At 42.0% G+C, this 17,652-nt stretch overlaps 1 long non-coding RNA gene across 1 annotated transcript; it reads left to right on the top strand.

Moving 5' to 3' along the window:
• The first annotated feature begins 708 nt into the window (after positions 1–708).
• LOC115398951 (uncharacterized) lies at positions 709–17,326 on the top strand. The gene is made up of 3 exons (XR_003932621.1): positions 709–721; positions 2,769–2,770; positions 17,195–17,326. It is a non-coding gene; the product is annotated as an uncharacterized LOC115398951 (long non-coding RNA).
• The last annotated feature ends 326 nt before the right edge of the window (positions 17,327–17,652 follow it).

Raw genomic sequence — 17,652 nt, 5'->3', positions numbered from 1 at the left:
CTGGGGGTGGTCATAGGTTGGGACTGCCAGGGCACCGGCACCCAGATCCCCACTACACCGCAGGAGGTCCTGGACCCATTAAAGTAGTGATTAAAAAAAACAAACAAAAAAAGTAGTGATTAATTTTATTTGTCTGTCTATTACCTCCGCCAGGAGGTTATGTAATCACGCTGGTCTGTTTGTTTGTGGGTTGGTTGGTTGGTTGGTTTGTTAGCAACATTATGGAAAAAGTAAAGGACGGATTGCAATGAAACTTTGTGGAAAGGTGGGTCTTGGGCTAACTTAGAATCCATTAAATTTTGGTGATGATCCGGATCACTGTATGGATCCAGGAATTTTTTAAAGGATTCTTTATCATTGAGAGATAGGGCAGTCTTTCACATAGTTGGGAAGGCCCGCCAACAGGGGGCGTGCGGCATGCGGCTCGGCTTGGTGACTGATTTGACCTGTGATCTGCGCTCTCTGAGTGCCAAATTCTAGTTTTCTCTGTAGCTGATCCAACATTTAATATCAGCAGTTGAAACTGATATCTCATGAATTAACATCAATCTTATGAAGACCAAAAAACACTTCTGAACATTGCGTTGTCAAGTTTTCCCATCATGAAGAGTTCATTCAGTGGCAACTGATGCCCCCAAAGCAAATCTCTGAGAACTGATTTTATGTTCATGGTTGTCGTGAACTTGATGGCAATTTAAGCTAACTTTGTCATTTGAAACATGTTGCTTCATGGGACAAAAAGGGTTCGAATCTGTAACTTACTTAAACATATATCTAAATAGCAACGAGATGAATAAGTTCATTAATATGAATAAATTCCTTTTTGATGAAAATACATAAAATTGGACGGTGTATACATTTTAGCCTCAGGAATAACTTGAGCCATTACTGCTAGGGATTAATACTCTGTCGACTTATCAATTCATCGTTGAATCATTTCAAGTCCGAACTCGTCCTCGCTTGACAGCGAGTCAATATTGAACTCCGCTACAGCTGCCGAAACTCACTGATAAAAGTAACCCGGAGGCTCGAAGTTCACGCCGCAACGAGACGAAATGACGGAGCAAAAACAGAGGACGAGGGAAAAAGAGAGTGAAACAGAAAGACGAGGATGCTGAGTCATTTCCACCTTCGCTGCAGAGGTTGTGCGAGCGGCGCGGCGGCCGAGTGAGTCGTCGTCTGTCACTCCAAATGCAAACCAGGAAGAGGCCGAGATCCCTTAAGCAGACCTGATAGGGATTTCCTCCACAGCCTGATGGAGTTGACACTTTCCTACCTCAGTGCCATTTCTGTGAGGGCACTTTATGCCAAGCGTCAGTCTATATCAGCGAAGCCCACTTTAGCCAAAAAGACCCCACCTCAACCTCTCCAATGTGTCCCGCACCATTTCTGGGTAATTGACAAAAACGCGGCGAGCCAAGGCCGACGTGACGGCCGAGGACGCCTCCCTCCAACCCAAAACAGGCTATTTAGGGTGAAACAGCAACTGAGAATAGCTGAATAATGGAAATCTCAGCTATTTCCCTTGAAACTGCGGCTGAATTTCACAAATTTGCATTCACTGAAAGGCTAGAAAAATTGCCAATAATCTTGATATTCATGAACTATTATAGAAGATATTCAGCAGACAAGTGACAACATTCACTGTGGTATGTGTGATGTCTGTCTGACACAGAAGCTGTCCTCCAAAGCTCAGCCTTCGGAGCTGAAAGCTTTCCTGGGCTCACAAAATCTAATATGTGACGTGACGTGCAAGTTTTCAAAAACTATCTCATGGGAAAAACTTTATTCGGTTTACCACAAAAGAGACAGAAATGTGCCAGAGACATTTTCCTTGAACCACAGTGGTGGCCTGGATGGTTTTGTGACTCATTGCGTGTAACCCAAAAGAAAAAATCATTTATTTTGCTGCCTTGATTTAAACTTAACCTCAGACAAATCCTGAAAAGAAACCATCACAGTCTGTGCAGCATTAACAGCTTGAACACACGAACTTCACACAGTCTTCAAATAGCTTTCTGTCAGTTTTGTTGAGCAATATTTAACTCAAAGCAGATTCTTCTCCTCCATCATTTCATAAGATTGTTAAAGAATTATTAACCCTAATGCGGGGTTCACCAGCACAATATTATCTGACTGAATGAGGTAGATGAGCAGCAGGAGAAAGCACTTAGCCCGGTGGATGAAGGCAAGGCAGGTTTCTCTTATTCTGAAAAGATATCATTCCACTCTTGCTGCACGCCTGAAGAAATATTCAAAAAGTCTTTTGTTCAAGAATGTATGAATTCCTAGAGCTGCTGCGTTCCACTTACACAGGTCATTGAAGTGAGGGTTATTTTCTTTGCTGGCTCATGCGGGGAGTCAATCGCTCCTCCTTCGGGTTGTGCGCTGGCCTCCGGGGGAGGCAGGAAGGCAAGGAGGCAGAGTTTCATTACAGCCAAAGCCCAGTTTAGCATGTTTGGAATGACCCACATCGATCCGTTTGGCCTTGGAGGAACACTGTCCGATCTTTTGCATTAGCGGGCTGCAGGCGGAAGCGCAGTGTTTACACCTGCCAGCCTCATGATGGGAGCGCTGCTGAAGCCTCAGAACCATCCCTCTTTGAATATTTTTCGCATGTGCACACTTATTCGCCGATACTTTTATGGATAGACGAAGAAGCTGGACTTCAATTGTGAGTGACTAAACTATAAAACGGCTAAGTCTCAGGAGAATAAGGACCGGGAATCATGACACTCTGGAGGCCAACACCATCGTTATCGGTCTAGTTGTGCATCTGCAGAACTATTTACTGCTAATAGAGCGCATGCTTGGGAGCAGCGTTTCCCCTTATTTTCACAGAATCAGAGTTTTTGCACAAAGTTGCATTTTCCCTCCGTTTAAATGGACACCGAGTCAGAGAGTTTCGTTTTCAGTGGTTCCAAGCACTGTTGTCATGTAAACAGACACCCAAAATACAAGTGATTTTGTGAGTTTATATTTGAAAATATCTTGTAACCAAAGTCTAAGACGGCAGCAGAGCACCTGGAATGGAATCTAAAGTGTTGATGACCAGATAAACAACATATTTTCCATTTTAAACCTTTTTTAAAGTTGACAAAAGTCATTGAGATCTCTTAATAGCATCACTTGAATACAAAACAGACTTTATATCTCACCGCCTCTGTCTATTGTATATTTTTATTGTATAGTACATTGCACTTGATGCATTTATTTATCATTCTGTTGTGTGATTTTTCTTTCATTTGGTTTTGAAAGAATACATGTTTACTGTGATGGAGGGCAAGCAAGACGAAATTTGAATTGTGCTGTGTGTCTTACATGGCAAGTAGAAACTGACAAATGATGAGTTCACTTTGACTCTGACTTAGAGGCACCACATGTGCTGTAAATGCAACGCGATCACGAGCCGCTACAAAACGTCCCACACATCATTCTCCCCGCACATCACGGAGCATGCAAAGCCAGGTGAGGAGGGGAGGTCAGTTATAGCAGAAATCACTACTATAGTGACTGGAAGACCACATTTGATCAATCAACATTCCCAGTGGAAACCTCTGCAGGTGAAAATACATGTCAAAATAAATACAGAATAATTGGAGTTTCAAATTACAAACAAGCATGTGAAAGGTTTGCCAAGCTCATGATAAGCTCTGCTTATTGGGCTGGGTTTATGCTCCTTAAGTTCATTGATTTCCAGCAGCAGACATTACCAGGCCTAATTGTACTGTGAAGGCCTTAACTGCTAAAATCACATCACCCTCACAGGAGCACATGCAATTCACAAAATGAGATTTAATGTGTGTATCACTGTTCTGACCAGTCGTCCTGGTTAATTGCAATGAAATTCCACAAGACAGTGAAGGGAGAAACACAACAGCCTAACAAATGACTTCAATAGTGCAAGCAGATTTATACTGTGGACACTTGCTGCCATGAACATTTGTGACCAATTATTTTAAAGGTGCTGTAAGCAGGATTCTGCATCTCCGCCATCTTGCTTAGGGTTACCTAAGCAAGATGGCGATTTGACCCATCTAAGATGGCGATTTGAAACCCAGCACAGCCAATCCTGTCCTGTTATTTCTGACATCACGCCCTTACACAAGTTAAGCCCTTCCCACAAGAACGTGCGACGAACGCCCCTCGACCAATCACGGTTAGAGCCTCAGGGGCTCTTCTGATTGGTCAAAGATACCTGGAGCTGTCGAGATTCCTTTTCAGATCAGAACAGAGACAGACAGAAGCGCTGCGCCCTCGCGGTAATGCAGTTATGCTACACTCCTAAAGGATTATCAATGGATACTCTAACATTTAATCCAAAGAAAACACAGAAAAATTAGCATTGACTAGCAAAATCCTGCCTACAGCACCTTTAATCCTTGAATCGATGTTTCAAAAAAGAAAGAGAAAGCACCTTTAAGAATTATATCTTTACCAATATTATTGCACTTTTGTTTATGTTACTATCTTTAGAATTAAAATTAAATGCATTTCTTATGTAACTGATCAAAATGAATCATTTTTAAACATTTCTCAGCAGTAAAACACTCACAAAACATGGGTGAGACATACTGTAGAATAGCAGGTAATTGAATTCAAAACCACTTTCTTGGATTTATATTTTGTTAATATTGTGTCATTCCACATTCAGAATAGTTGTAACCTGCTGGGAGAACCACACAGTCCTACCTGAGAAATAGAAAAATAGGCATGTGCATTACATTTACTGGCTGAAAGTTAAATTTGACACACAGAAACCTCAAATTTAGAATATATCAACATTCAACAACCACCACAAGAGACGGCAGTGTTTCCAAGCAAAGCTGTTGTTCTGCCAATAACCTGAGAATCTGTATCACAGCTCCTGTCAAGCGACATACCGACGCATCTGAAAAATGGAAAGGTGCTTGACAGATGTGCACTGCCAAGAAAACACGGCGTGATTGTGTCTGTCTATCAAGGGACACCTTGTTTAGTCGAGAGAACAGGGGCGATCTGTGGAGTCGGTGTCACGGCGTGTTAGCGTGTGGCGAGGCTGACGTGACTTTGTTTCTGAATATCGGACAAGTCTATTATGTATCCCGAGACAGAGGAGGATTGTGAAATGCCATCCAACGCTCAGCGGAGAAGCTGCGGCGAAGTGAACGTCGCCGTTTTTGTCCATAGCGCGTCGAGGTCTCCACCGGCTGCGGCTGTTTCTGAGTTGCCACACGCTCTCCTCTCTGAGAGTCGGAGTCGGAGATAAAGCGGCTACACTCAATCTGAGCTATTGGCCAGGCCCCCGCAGAGCTTTAAGTATAGATCTTCACAGAGTCCCCAGTTGTTAGAGGGTCTCTCAGGCAGCAGATGTGTTTCCAGACCCCACTTAGCCAGACACTGGGGGTTGATCAATGGAGGGGAGGAAAGGCACCGGCGAGGTGATGGAGATACCTGCCACCGCGGCAGCATCGGCTGATCTGTTACTGACAAATACTCTCCCTGGGACATGAATCTCCTCCAGATCCCTCCAGCTGAGCCGGAGCGGACCAAAAGGGAAAGACGGAGAGGGTTCACCCAGAAAGGATATAATATAAAGAAAAAGTCAAACATCTGGCAGCACGTCTGGCTAAACCTGAAGTTTCAAGGTCGGACTGATCTGCCAGTATGAAAAGAATCAAGGATAAGCTTTAATTAATAAATTCACTGGATTTACAGTGGCATCATTTTTTTTTTTTTTTATATATATATATATAATTTTCGGGTTTTGAGATTTTTTTAAATCAAAAGTTTTCATGTCTGAACAGAGTTCAACAAAGCTGAATTGATTAGGTAAATGTGCCAGCTGAAGATCTTTAAATGAAACATTTATATTTATCAAATTCAGACATATTCTTTTTTTCACTTCTCGAAGAAGCCCCCCTTCCTTTACAGCTTTTCACATCAACAGACCGAAATGAAAAAAAAAAAAAAAAAAAAAAAAAAAAAAAAGACCACCAGGAAATGAAATCATGACGAAATAAAGCCAGTTAGTACAAATGCCAGACGCAGGAGAAGTGTTCACACTCGGCTGATTCAGTTCTCTTCAAACCAACTCTGGGGTAATTGACTAAATGCACACAGAAACACACTTCCAAACAAACTCTGATGCAACTGCACAGACAGAAGGATGTGACAGGCTTTAGCGCTGCCAGCAGCCTGTAGCTGATCATCACTGATCTTCACTGTTTTTACTCCTTTCTACATTTAAGAAACTTTCAAGTGAGTTCTCAGCTGGTAAAAAAAAAACACAATGATGACGAATCTCAAATCTATGTCACTTCATTTATGCAAGCAAACAGCAGTGTTTTGGAGCTTCTCAAACTTTGCAGAATATTCAAATGACTGCTGCACACAATGCCTTTTGTTTGCATCCTGATGTCTGGTGTGCAATGAACAGCACCACAACTGAGCATGTGCTGTAAAGGAACAAACAAGAACGGTTTACTGGACAAAGCCCAAGACATCGACCATTTATGAGCGGTCAAGCTCTCAGCAGGGTCACTCTTTGCCATTTCAACAGCCACGCAGTGCATCCTGCACACAAATTGCATGACCACCTGCACTTTCCCCATTTCACCAAAAGTTCTACTTTCAGCCAGTTTGCATTCGAAGTATGAACAATGAATCAGTATTCTGCCCCCACCTGCAGAACCCTATTGTGTTGGTCATCTAACTACTTCAGAAACTCAAGACTTTTTATTTTCCAGCTATACACGTGAGTGTGCAAACTAAAAGCTGCTTTGAAGTAAAGAAATTCAAGTTTTTTTATTTCATATTGAGCTTTCTTTCTTTTTATTACAGATACAAATTTGTACACTGCACCTTTGACAGCAATGCTCTTGCTGACAGAAAAAACAGTAAATGGAGACTTCCTAAAACATCATGGTTATTAAGTTTAACTTAAAATGTTGACATTAAAAACCGGTTAATGAAATGTATTCAAACCACAGGGTTGAATGTGTTGTAATGGCTTCAGATGGTTACACTAATTACTCACCTGCTGGCCACCGGCAACATGCTCAAGGTCAAACGTAACGACAGGAGGTGACGATAAACTATTTAACTGCCTCCACTGTTAATGAAGATATATCCCGCACATGAAATCCTGCCATAAAAGCTCCATTAAACACTCGCTCGCGATCGCGCTAAAGCAAACAGTCATTGAATCGATTCATCAGCTGACAAAGTAGACACTGGTTTTAAGAAAAAAAAAAAACTGAATCCCATGACAGCTGGACAGGCGCTCGGCTTTTCTGTTTCAAAGTTTTACATCATAGCTAAAGGAGCGCCTTCGGGTTTTAGCTTGAAAGAGGCCATCTTAGATTTTTGAAGACAAAAAAAAAAAAACTTCAATAAGTTTTATCAGATAGAAAGACAAAAAACTGCATTCAACTATCCTTCACATCGTCAGGGGACACTGACCTTTGGACTTGAGTGAAGAATTAGAATTCGGGCTTTGTCCTCTGTCCCTACACTCGCTCTTGTTAATGTTTATAGCAAACTGTTTTCTGTGCACATGTGTGGCTTTATTGCAAAACAACCAACTGCACAAACTCATGAGCTGGCATGCTAACGACTTCAAACATTGTTTTCAGAACATTGTTGTGTATTTTTCTGTGTGTTTTCACTGGAAACATTGTCATGTAAGCAGGGTCTTTGTAGCTTTTAGATGTTTTTCATTGATGTTTTCTTCTTCTGCCCATTGCCCACCACGTATAAACAAATGTTTAAATAATGAAATGAAACCATTTCCATTGAGTAGATTCAAATCTGCTCTGAACGTGACCGTCCAGAGATACTCAAAATATTGTTCACGGAGTTGAACAGCAAACTGGACTTCATTAGGCCTATAGCTCGGACTTCATTCAACAATTTCCTTGTCAACGTCTCTTCTACCATCGTAACGCAAACGAAGCCCAAGACAATCATCCCCTCCCAGGAGTCATTTGCAGCAATTACTGTAGCTGAACTACTGCAGGGACGCCGAGGATCCTTTAACTTCAGGTAGTCTTTCTGCACTTTCTCCATTGATCATAATGCAGCTCTTCAGGTTTCTATGCATCAAGTCGTGACAAGCTGGTGCTCCATGTCCCATGTTGCAAAACAATGATGTAGTGCTGATTTGATTCTCTGTGACCAATCTGTGTTCAGCGGGTTTGGATTCGATTTTCAGCATCTGCTCACTTTGCTTGCAACTTCGGCGTAGATGATCCCAAACAGTAGCAGCCACTCTCCAGACATTTCCCCTAATGAAGCACTAAAGCCGCACCATATGGTAAAACCTGTGAACGTCGTTAGTTTTGCAGGTATCTGAAAAGTTATTAGAGGAAAACCTCATCAAAACACTCGAGCGAATATGTTTGTGTTCTACGGAGTACAGCAACATCTGTGCTAAATTTGATAACGTGACAATTCAATCGAAAGTTGTTTAGATACGTCAGGTCGGTGCGGTAGACGGATGTCTTGGACTGTGCAGCTACTTTAGCTGAAAATACATAAAACAGCACAAGAACAGTGTCAGATTGGAGTCGAGAATAAGGAACAACAGAGGCGCTAATTGAGTCAGAGGCTTGATTATAAGAAAATAAAGGGCACACAGACATTAACACAAAGTCACAGAATCCTGCCACAAACACAAGTGATTTATTGGTCACACACACACACACACTCAAACATAGTGTGTTTGGTTCAATGATACTTTCTCTGCTTCAAGTGGAAAATACACCAAACCAGTCATACAGTAACCCATGAGGATTTATAGTGGATGGATTTTCACTTTGCTCAATACACTCCGGGAGACAACAGCTCGAAAATGCAACGATAAAATGTCAACATCTCAGACAAACTAACACACTTTCTGTTCAAATTGAAAAAAAAAAGAAAAGAAAGAAAGAAAAAAAGCTGCAACATAAATCAAGGAAGTACAAGGTAGAGGAAGCCCACGAAGGAAAACTGGGCAGCCACTGCTAAAAGAGCAAGGCACTCGTCTCTTCTTAAGCTAATTATTCAAGGCTTCAGGCACTTAACATTAGAAATCCACGCTGGCTGTGTTCTGCATTCAAAACGGGCTGAAACTCCACAATACAAGGACTCTGAACCGTCCTGAAATTAATTCATGTCATTCGCTCACACAATGTTACGGCACGTTAATGTAAGCAACAGATTGATGACTCATTTTTTTTTAGCGGCGTGTGTTCATGACATCTACCACAATATTTTCGTATTAGTCACTCCTTTGACATGATTTTGCTAACCATGTTTCCCTTCCGATTTCCGCACTGTATTTTTCCCCCTCTTTCTTTTCATGTCGTTAGCAGGCGCCTGTCTAATCGGAGCCGGAACGCGCTTCGCCGTCCGTGGGCGGCTGTGTGGGTGAGCTTAGTTACATTGTCGAAAAAGAGAAGACGAGTTTAGGTTCATAAAAATGTAGGTTTGAAGCTGCAAATTGAGAGATGTGAGACATTATGGGCCATTCATTGCAGGGCTATATATACAATAAAATTACAGGCATATTGCCTCAGTCTCAGCGGAATATTCTCACAAAGTTTTTTAGATTATAGAGTAACTGAAAATGTGAAGACACGGTAGATAAATTTAACATGTAAGGGCACTTAAAGTGACTTTCTGGTTCCAACAACCTTCAGAAATAAGGTAAGGCAGTCAGAATGCAGTCTGAGAAATGAAGACAACTCACAGGGCCACTTTCCACCTTTCTCTAAGTTTGTCACTTGGAATGTGCAACAATAAATATCAGAATTTACATCACCTGCTGTCATCTGCAGCTGGAGAGAATAAGGACAACGCTCAGACAGACTTGAGAAAAGGATACCGAGGTGGAACCATAAGAGTAAGAGGGCAAAAATGCATGACTTTACAGAGTGCAAGGGTTGCTGACCACTTAAACCCATACTTCCCGCAGAGGAGACGATCTTGACCGTGAAGCAGAAACCCTTAAAGTTGTGAAAACAATGACCCGGCCTCTCTGACAGGTGCGGTTCTGCTTTAACCCTGCACGTCTCCGCTCATCCCAGAAGAGCCACAATTGTTTAATCCCCTCACTTTACTGACATGCACTGTGCAGCTGAAGGCCAAGTGGGCATGGTCTGGCTTCAGGCTTCAAGATTTATTGCTTTCTTTAAAAAAAAAAAAAAAAAAACAAAAAACAAAAATATATATATATATATATATATATATATATATATATATATATATATATATATATATATATATATATATATATATATATATTATCCTTCATTCAGCAATGTTGACAAGTTTGAGGTTAGAAACAGAGGAATAAGGTAAGATAAGGTACTTTATTTGTTATTATGCAGTGAATGTCCAACGAAACTCTTCCTCTGCATGTAACCCATCCTTCGAATAGCGGCTTTGAAAACATTATCTAAGCTTCTACATATAACTTGGAGATTAGTTTTGTTTAGTGAAGTCAGGTTCATGCCCTCTTCATAAAAAAGTAGCCACATTTGCTTTGGACGCAACTCGGCGCCCTTTAAAACTTGCATCAAAAACGAGGAGACGGAGAGGTTCAGGCTGTGTCCCTGACTGCTTTGTTCAGCTGCGTTTTGTCTCTGTGTCCTTCCCAGTAGCAAAAGTCTAATACACGGTAGAATACACCACAAGCCTATTTCTGTGTCCTTCATCTCACCACCAAGAACCAGACACTAGACATGATTGCTGTACAATCAGCAAAATGAATTACAGACATAATCCTGATTTTTAAAAAGGGAAAAAAAAAACTAATATAATAAGAAAATTATCGTGCTCAGAAAGTAAAGCTCCACACTCTCAACTAAAGGCCAGACAGTGGCACTCCAGATAAGAAGGAAAAAAGGTTCTCTATGCAAAGCTTTTGTTAAGGATGAATGATTGAGTCCTTGAGTCCAACCATGTGAGCTAAGCTGTTTAATGAGCAGTCTGTTTATACATATTCTGTTATTGTGGCAATAACAAGACACACTGGGAGGAAGATAACCAAAAAAACTTCAAGGGAAAGGACTGTAAGTACTATCTGCTGAAATCAATATTTTTCCTCTGAGTAATTAAGGAGGAAAAACCAGAAACATCATGACTTTGAGTCCTCTCAGTTCCATCTTATACAGTTTCCACCTGGCATCTTTACATTGCAGACTTGCAGAAATAAAATAAAGAATAAAAAAAAAATACAGAAAGAAAAGATCATTTGGCATGAATGTAATAAGTAGTAGTGTTGTGAATACTACTGCTCTGCAAGATTTGAGCAGGTGTCAGGTCCTTCTGGAAGATTATATTAGCATCTCCAAAAAGCCTGTGAGCAGACAGAATCATTGAGTGCTGGAAAATAAACCAGAGTGGACCAACAGCACTGGAGAACTCTAAATCACCACTGACTGTGGACACTTCACACCATAAGCAGCTCGGACAGCAAGCCGCTTCGTTCTCCCTCCACATTCAGAGACCTCCAAATCTCACATGAAAGCTGGACTCTCGACCACTTCAACAGTGGTGCCGTTCTTTTCTCCTCGGCCTTGGTGAGATGTCCAGTCATCTCCTCCAGCTCAGGACTGGTTTGACACATGTGACACTAGCTGTCTAATTCGTGTTTACAGTATACGTGGTGGATTTTCATGCGTTGACCCAGTCATGATCTTGAAATGAGCCACGACCAATGCTATTGCTTGGACCCTCTTCCTTTTCCACTTTGGCTTTCAGTTGAAAAATCATTAGGTACAGTCACAACACTTTCTAAGTATTATTTTATCTATCACAATTCACAACAGTTATCTTAAAAGTCATAGGAGCATAGACCTCCAGAGACTCTCGGTGAGGAGAGACTTCCAGGAGCGCCCCGCAGCCCGCATGCAGTGCGCCTCCGCTGGGCATGCGCGCGGCCGCGGCGCGGCTGACGGGAGAGGCTCCAGCATCCGAGCTAATTGTGGCTAAGTTGGCACGGTTAGCACAGTGCGCCTCCGCTGGGCACCGGAGCTACACAGCCTCCCGGCGAGTCAGACGCCCGGGCGCCGTGACAGCCGAGGCCGACTCAGAGTGCCTTTCTGCTGGGGAGAGGAGCTCCGCGACTTTCCCGTCTGAGCTAATTGTGGCTAAGTTAGCGAAAACTGTCAGCTGACCCACCTGAAGACGGTAGACGAGCTGACTTTATGATAACACTGGCGATGGATGAAGAAATATAGCCGAAATGAGCGATTTTGCGGAGATTATGTCCCGCGCTGAAGCTCCCTTGCCGTGGCCCCCGCTAAATCGGTTGGATCTAAATAACTTCTGGAGGACTCCGAGCTGCACCATGTTTGTCTGAGTGACTATATGAGCATGCACACACCTATAAATAAGGTCCAGGTGTCAAAAAAAACGGAGTTGCCCTTTAAGTTATAATCACAAGAACATGACAAATGCTGCTATATATCCAAAACATGTGACCATATATTACTATTGCAACAAATACAGCACTGCAGCTGTCCTCTTGAGTATACCAAGTGTAAAAACACTGCTTCCTAAAGCCTTGCCACTGAGCACTTTGATTGGTTTTTGTCCTGTATAGGCTTCTGTTGTTAGGGCAGACCAGGTTGACCAAAGTAAGAATTTGATTCACGGCAGTTTGTACGGCTCACATTCAGATTTGCTCTCGCACCACTGACTACCGGGCATCTGAAGAGCGCCACGTTACCGAGGTTATTCCCAGCCGTGATTCTCCTCAGTAGTTAGTGCAGCTCATCCGACCACAGCAATATGTGCCCTCAACCATATCTCACCATTTTATTAAGTGCACACTTTGATATATTCATCACAAGATTTTGGGATTCCAGAGCAACTGAAGTTCTTTTTTAAAAGTCAGCACATGCATCAGTGTTTTATTGAGCTTTGATGGATTTTTGTGTGAATATTTTTTTTTAATGCTTTTTTTTTTTTTTTTTTGCTACTTCACATGGATAATCTATAGGTCATTTAAAGGGAATCTTCCAGTATATTTCTATCTCATGAATACAGCCTATCAATATCTACAAGTGTGTACGAGTGAATTGACGCATCAGATGGAGAGGGTCGTGTCCTAAAGGAGGTGGAAGTCAAACAACTGTCAGGGGATCCAATTATGGTCATGTTCATCTGCCATCCCACCATGTATACTAAAATGCTGCCCCACCCCCGTCCTCCGCCGCCACCACCACCACCAACAAACCTTTGCGTTACACCCAAGTTAAGCCCCCTCGCCTGCAGCATTTTTGAATATTTGAAAGTTTTGCCGGAGGAAAAGAACGAGGCTGGCATTTCTCCTTCAAGAGAAGTGGTGTGTGCCCGGGTGGGAGGAAGTGGCTGCCTGAAAAACATAATAAAAGTCAAATACAAAAAGGTCCTCTGTGCCTTTGTCACTGCTAGAGCGTTTAGGAAAGTCTGCGGCAGGTTGTCACACGATGATGAGCAACTGTGACGGAGACTGAGTGGGAAGAAGGAACCAAAAATACAAACACATCTTTAATTTGAAGATCAGCCGGTAAAGACATATGCTGTGTGTGTGTGTGTGTGTGTGTGTGTGTTTTTACTGACCCCGAAATCAAAACACATTAATCACCAGAGACAGCTCGGTGAAGCGGATGTCGACTCGTGACTTAATATTTTGCAGTGTGAAGACCAAGTCCAAAACAAAGGAGAGATAGTTACTTTGTGACATAACTATATTTATACAAGCAGTGAACTTTACTTTCTCACAAAAGCTGCCTCCCACACATCAGTCATCGCGGGAAGAATCTGCACCCAACATGTCAAGGCACTGATAATCAAATGTAACGGCTATTTGTCTTTAATAAATGGTTTAAATTAAAACTTCCCTGGCTTCTGAGCACTTCCTCTCTTCCACTTTGCCTTGCAATGCATTTCATAATCACTATAATCTAAATCAGCTCTATCATTACGACTTGATATGAAGGCAGTATACTGCATTATCATAACAGCCCCTTAAAAATGAGACCGAGATGCAAAACACCAGCTGTCAACGTCGGCCTCAGGAAAGACTTCCTGTAAAACAGTCATCTACACGGTGAAACCAGTCACCGAGCCGAGCCTCGTCCCTACATTAACACTGCTAAAACACACCAGTGACTGAAATCACACACTGTACTGTTACCGTTAACAGTGTCCTGCCAACACTCACAGCATTGCGTGCCGTAATAGATGCAAGTAAGAACACTTTATTCAGTACAGCAGCATCTGATGATTCTAATTAACTGCATTACAACCTGTAGACATTGTCACAATGAAATGTATTTAAAATGCATCAGTCGTCGAAGTTTTTATTGACTAGTTTTGCAGATTACTCCTCGTAGAAATCTGTTCTGCACCATGTAAGTGGCTGTTTATCAGCCTTCAGGCTGCACAGATTACCTGCTGGACAGGTCTACCTGTCAGAAGGAGATAGGGGACTTGTTTGTCCCAAAGCAAATCACCTATGATTTATCTGCTGTTGTACTCGAGCATCGTCTGGACGTTTAACATGTGTGTTTGTATATATCGTTATAAAGACTGCTTCACTATGCTCGCTCACAGCATGACAATCACTTTGTGAAATCTTTATAACGAGAGTTAAAAGCAGAAAGAGAATAAGAAAGGGAACAAGTATCAGTGACAAACAGCACTGATCACATCAGAGATTCATTACAATGGGGGGAAAAAAATGTGTTTCTCATGTTTTGAACTGAGGTCTGTCAGTTTCACATGATGGCATCAACCCTGTTTTTCATGACTCACATGTGGGATCATCACCCAGCGTGATCCCTCCATCCCTTTCTCTACCCCGATGCTTATCTGTTGCCAGGCAACCTAAGCCCAGAGAAGAAACGGGCAGATGAACCACGATTCTTCGCTGAAGTCGAAGTGCAGGTAACTCACAGAAAGAGGAAATACTGATTCAAATCCTCCCCGAGTAAAAAAAAAAAAAAAAAAAAAAAATCAGACCTTGACATGTAGTCAGAAATAATCATTTTGTCCTGTTCTTTGACTGGCCTCAATTTAAAAGTTTCAAGCTTTCAGTACATCTACCTGTTTTTTTTTTGTTGTTTTTTTTTTTTTAAATCTTAATTCTCAGTTGTATTGTCTTTTGTAAGTGTTCAAACTTTTTTTTTTTATCCACCATAAAGGTCATTCTCTTTGCCTACAAAAAGGAACAAATCCTCATTCTAAATGCAGACAAAACAAGGGAGATCATCACTGACCAGAGGAAGAAGGCCCCACCGATCCGTCCCCTTTCCATCAAAGGGACGGAACGGAGAAAGGTGGGCCGTGGCTCACATCACCCGGGTCACTCTCTTCTCAATGTGAGGAAAAAGAGAGCAGACAGCAGCAGAATCACACACAGGACACGTTTCCACAACAGCTTCCTCCGAGCCACAGTCCGCCTGACAGCAGATACAAGATAAGGAACTGAACTCAAACACAATTCTGCAGGACCTGTGGTTCTCATAGTACGTGTTTAATTATCATTTTAACTTTTTTATTGATTCACCTACTCTACTTATGCTACCTGTAACATTCATATTATTTATTAAGGTCTCAACCAAACTCACATCTATTCAGCTTAGCATGAGTCTTCTTGTTGTTCAGGTGACCAAAGAAAGAAAGAAAGAAAGACGGCATTTTTTTCTTGAAATAATGCTAAGAAAAAAAGTTATTGTTTGTAGAATTCACAGACAAAAAAACAAGTACTGCAATGTGAAAAATGTTCAGTCATGAGGTATTTGCTCAACTTCTGGCACAAAAAAAAAAGGTCTTGACAAGTAATCATGCAACTGGTCATGATGAAATGTGTTTTTTATACCTTTTATCAGTCAGGAAAATATTACCTATGAACCACCAACCTACATACATCAGAAAAATCCCTGTGAACTGTTGCCATGACACTCAAAGTCTTTTAATGTCGTAAGATCTATTAATTTGGAACTAAAGAAAATTCATTTAGCAGACCGGCGTGGCAGTTTTAAGCTGTACAGTGCCGCAAACAGACGGGGCCCGAGGGAACGGCGGCAGCAGCAGTAAACACTAATCAACTGAGGAAATTATATGAGGAACATCAAAGGAAGCTGGGACTGTGAACCTGTTGACATGAGCAGAAATATTGTGTCAGCCCTCTGAAGTATGTCTATCAAAGGCAAACGTGATCTGCTCTTCACACCATGGGCGTCATAAACAAAGTGTTCAGCCCACGACGGCGAGGAGACTGCAGGAGGAGACTCGGAGGGATGACACCAAGAGCGCAATTTGTGATAAAAGCAGAAGAAATGGTTTTGATGATGATGGTGAAGAAGCCAGATTGGGGCGGGGACACACATCAGATCAAAGAGTATCAGACATAAAGCTTTCCAACTTCCTGTTTCAGTAAAAACCAATATGATAAATGTTCTGCTACAATGCAGACAGAATGAAATGGAAACAACAATAAAAGTTACAGGTGCATTACATTTCACTTTCAGTAAAAGTCACGAAATACCACTTTTTATTGCCCGTGGCGCAGCAGGCTGCAACTATATAAATGTTCAATTTTGAAGACGCCGCAGAATCAGCCAAAATATATGAGTCAAATCAAAAGTCACAGCAAAAAAACACGCAGCTCAATAGTTTTTGCGTAGTTGCTCCAACTGGGAGACTGTATATAAAGCTGCATGTACAAACACAGCCAACATAAACACTCCTTACCCAACTTGGCAAAAAAAGAAAAACTACGATGGGCATGCAGTGTTACAGAACAGCACAGTACATCCAGTGCAACCAGTGATCACACAAACAGCAGGAACTCACCTTGAAGAAGAGAACCTGTGATTAAAGTCAATCCAACAGAGAGCTGCATTACGAGAGCCCTCCTTTCTCCAAAATCCCAGCAGACATTTAGGCATCAGTGGCAATGTAAACTGTTTCATCGGCACATAAAATGGAGCGGGTTTTTATATTTTGGTTGCTGAAAAAAAATGTAAATAGGATGAAACGATGGTCTAACTACTCATTGAACTTAATTAGTGAAACAAGTGATGTTCAAGGACCCACAGTGGTAAGAGGATCATCACATCATCCCTATGAACAGCGCCTTGGATTTATCAGTCAACAGCAACCTAATGTTAATCTGCACCACAACAGTCAATTGGCTATTTCAGCACCATGGACAGCGCTGTGGATTTATCAGTAAAGGTCCCATATTATGCATTTTTCACTTTGTGAAGAGTTTCTTACAGTAGTATGTGCTTCAGTAGCCTCATTATGAGATTCAAATTTGAAAACTGTCTGTTTGCTCCCTGTCTTGCCACACCTCATTTTGAAAATGCCTGCTCAAACGGTCCAGTTTGAGTTGGGTCCGCTTATCCTGAAATAAACAAATTCAACTCCTCCCCCTGAACAGTCAGATGACCCATAGCTTACGAGCCATAGCTTCACAGTCACCATCAGCGCGTAGTACCTCTAGCGAAAGACGTGTCCTCTCCCGGAGGGGGGAGGGGGAGTGGGCGTGGACAGACGCGTTCATCTGCATCCCTGGCAGCAGGCTCAGAAACGGCCTGTTCTGAGGGGGGCTTGTCAGAGCAACTTTTTGGACCGCTGAAACTCCGAACAAAGGATGAACTTGGGGCAAACTTAAATACTGTGTTG

This window comes from Salarias fasciatus, chromosome 13 (genome assembly GCF_902148845.1).
Source record: "Salarias fasciatus chromosome 13, fSalaFa1.1, whole genome shotgun sequence".
In the NCBI taxonomy this organism is placed as follows: Eukaryota; Metazoa; Chordata; class Actinopteri; order Blenniiformes; family Blenniidae; genus Salarias; species Salarias fasciatus.
The sequence above is the reverse complement of the archived record's forward strand: the minus strand, read 5'-3'. Positions and strand labels throughout refer to the sequence as shown.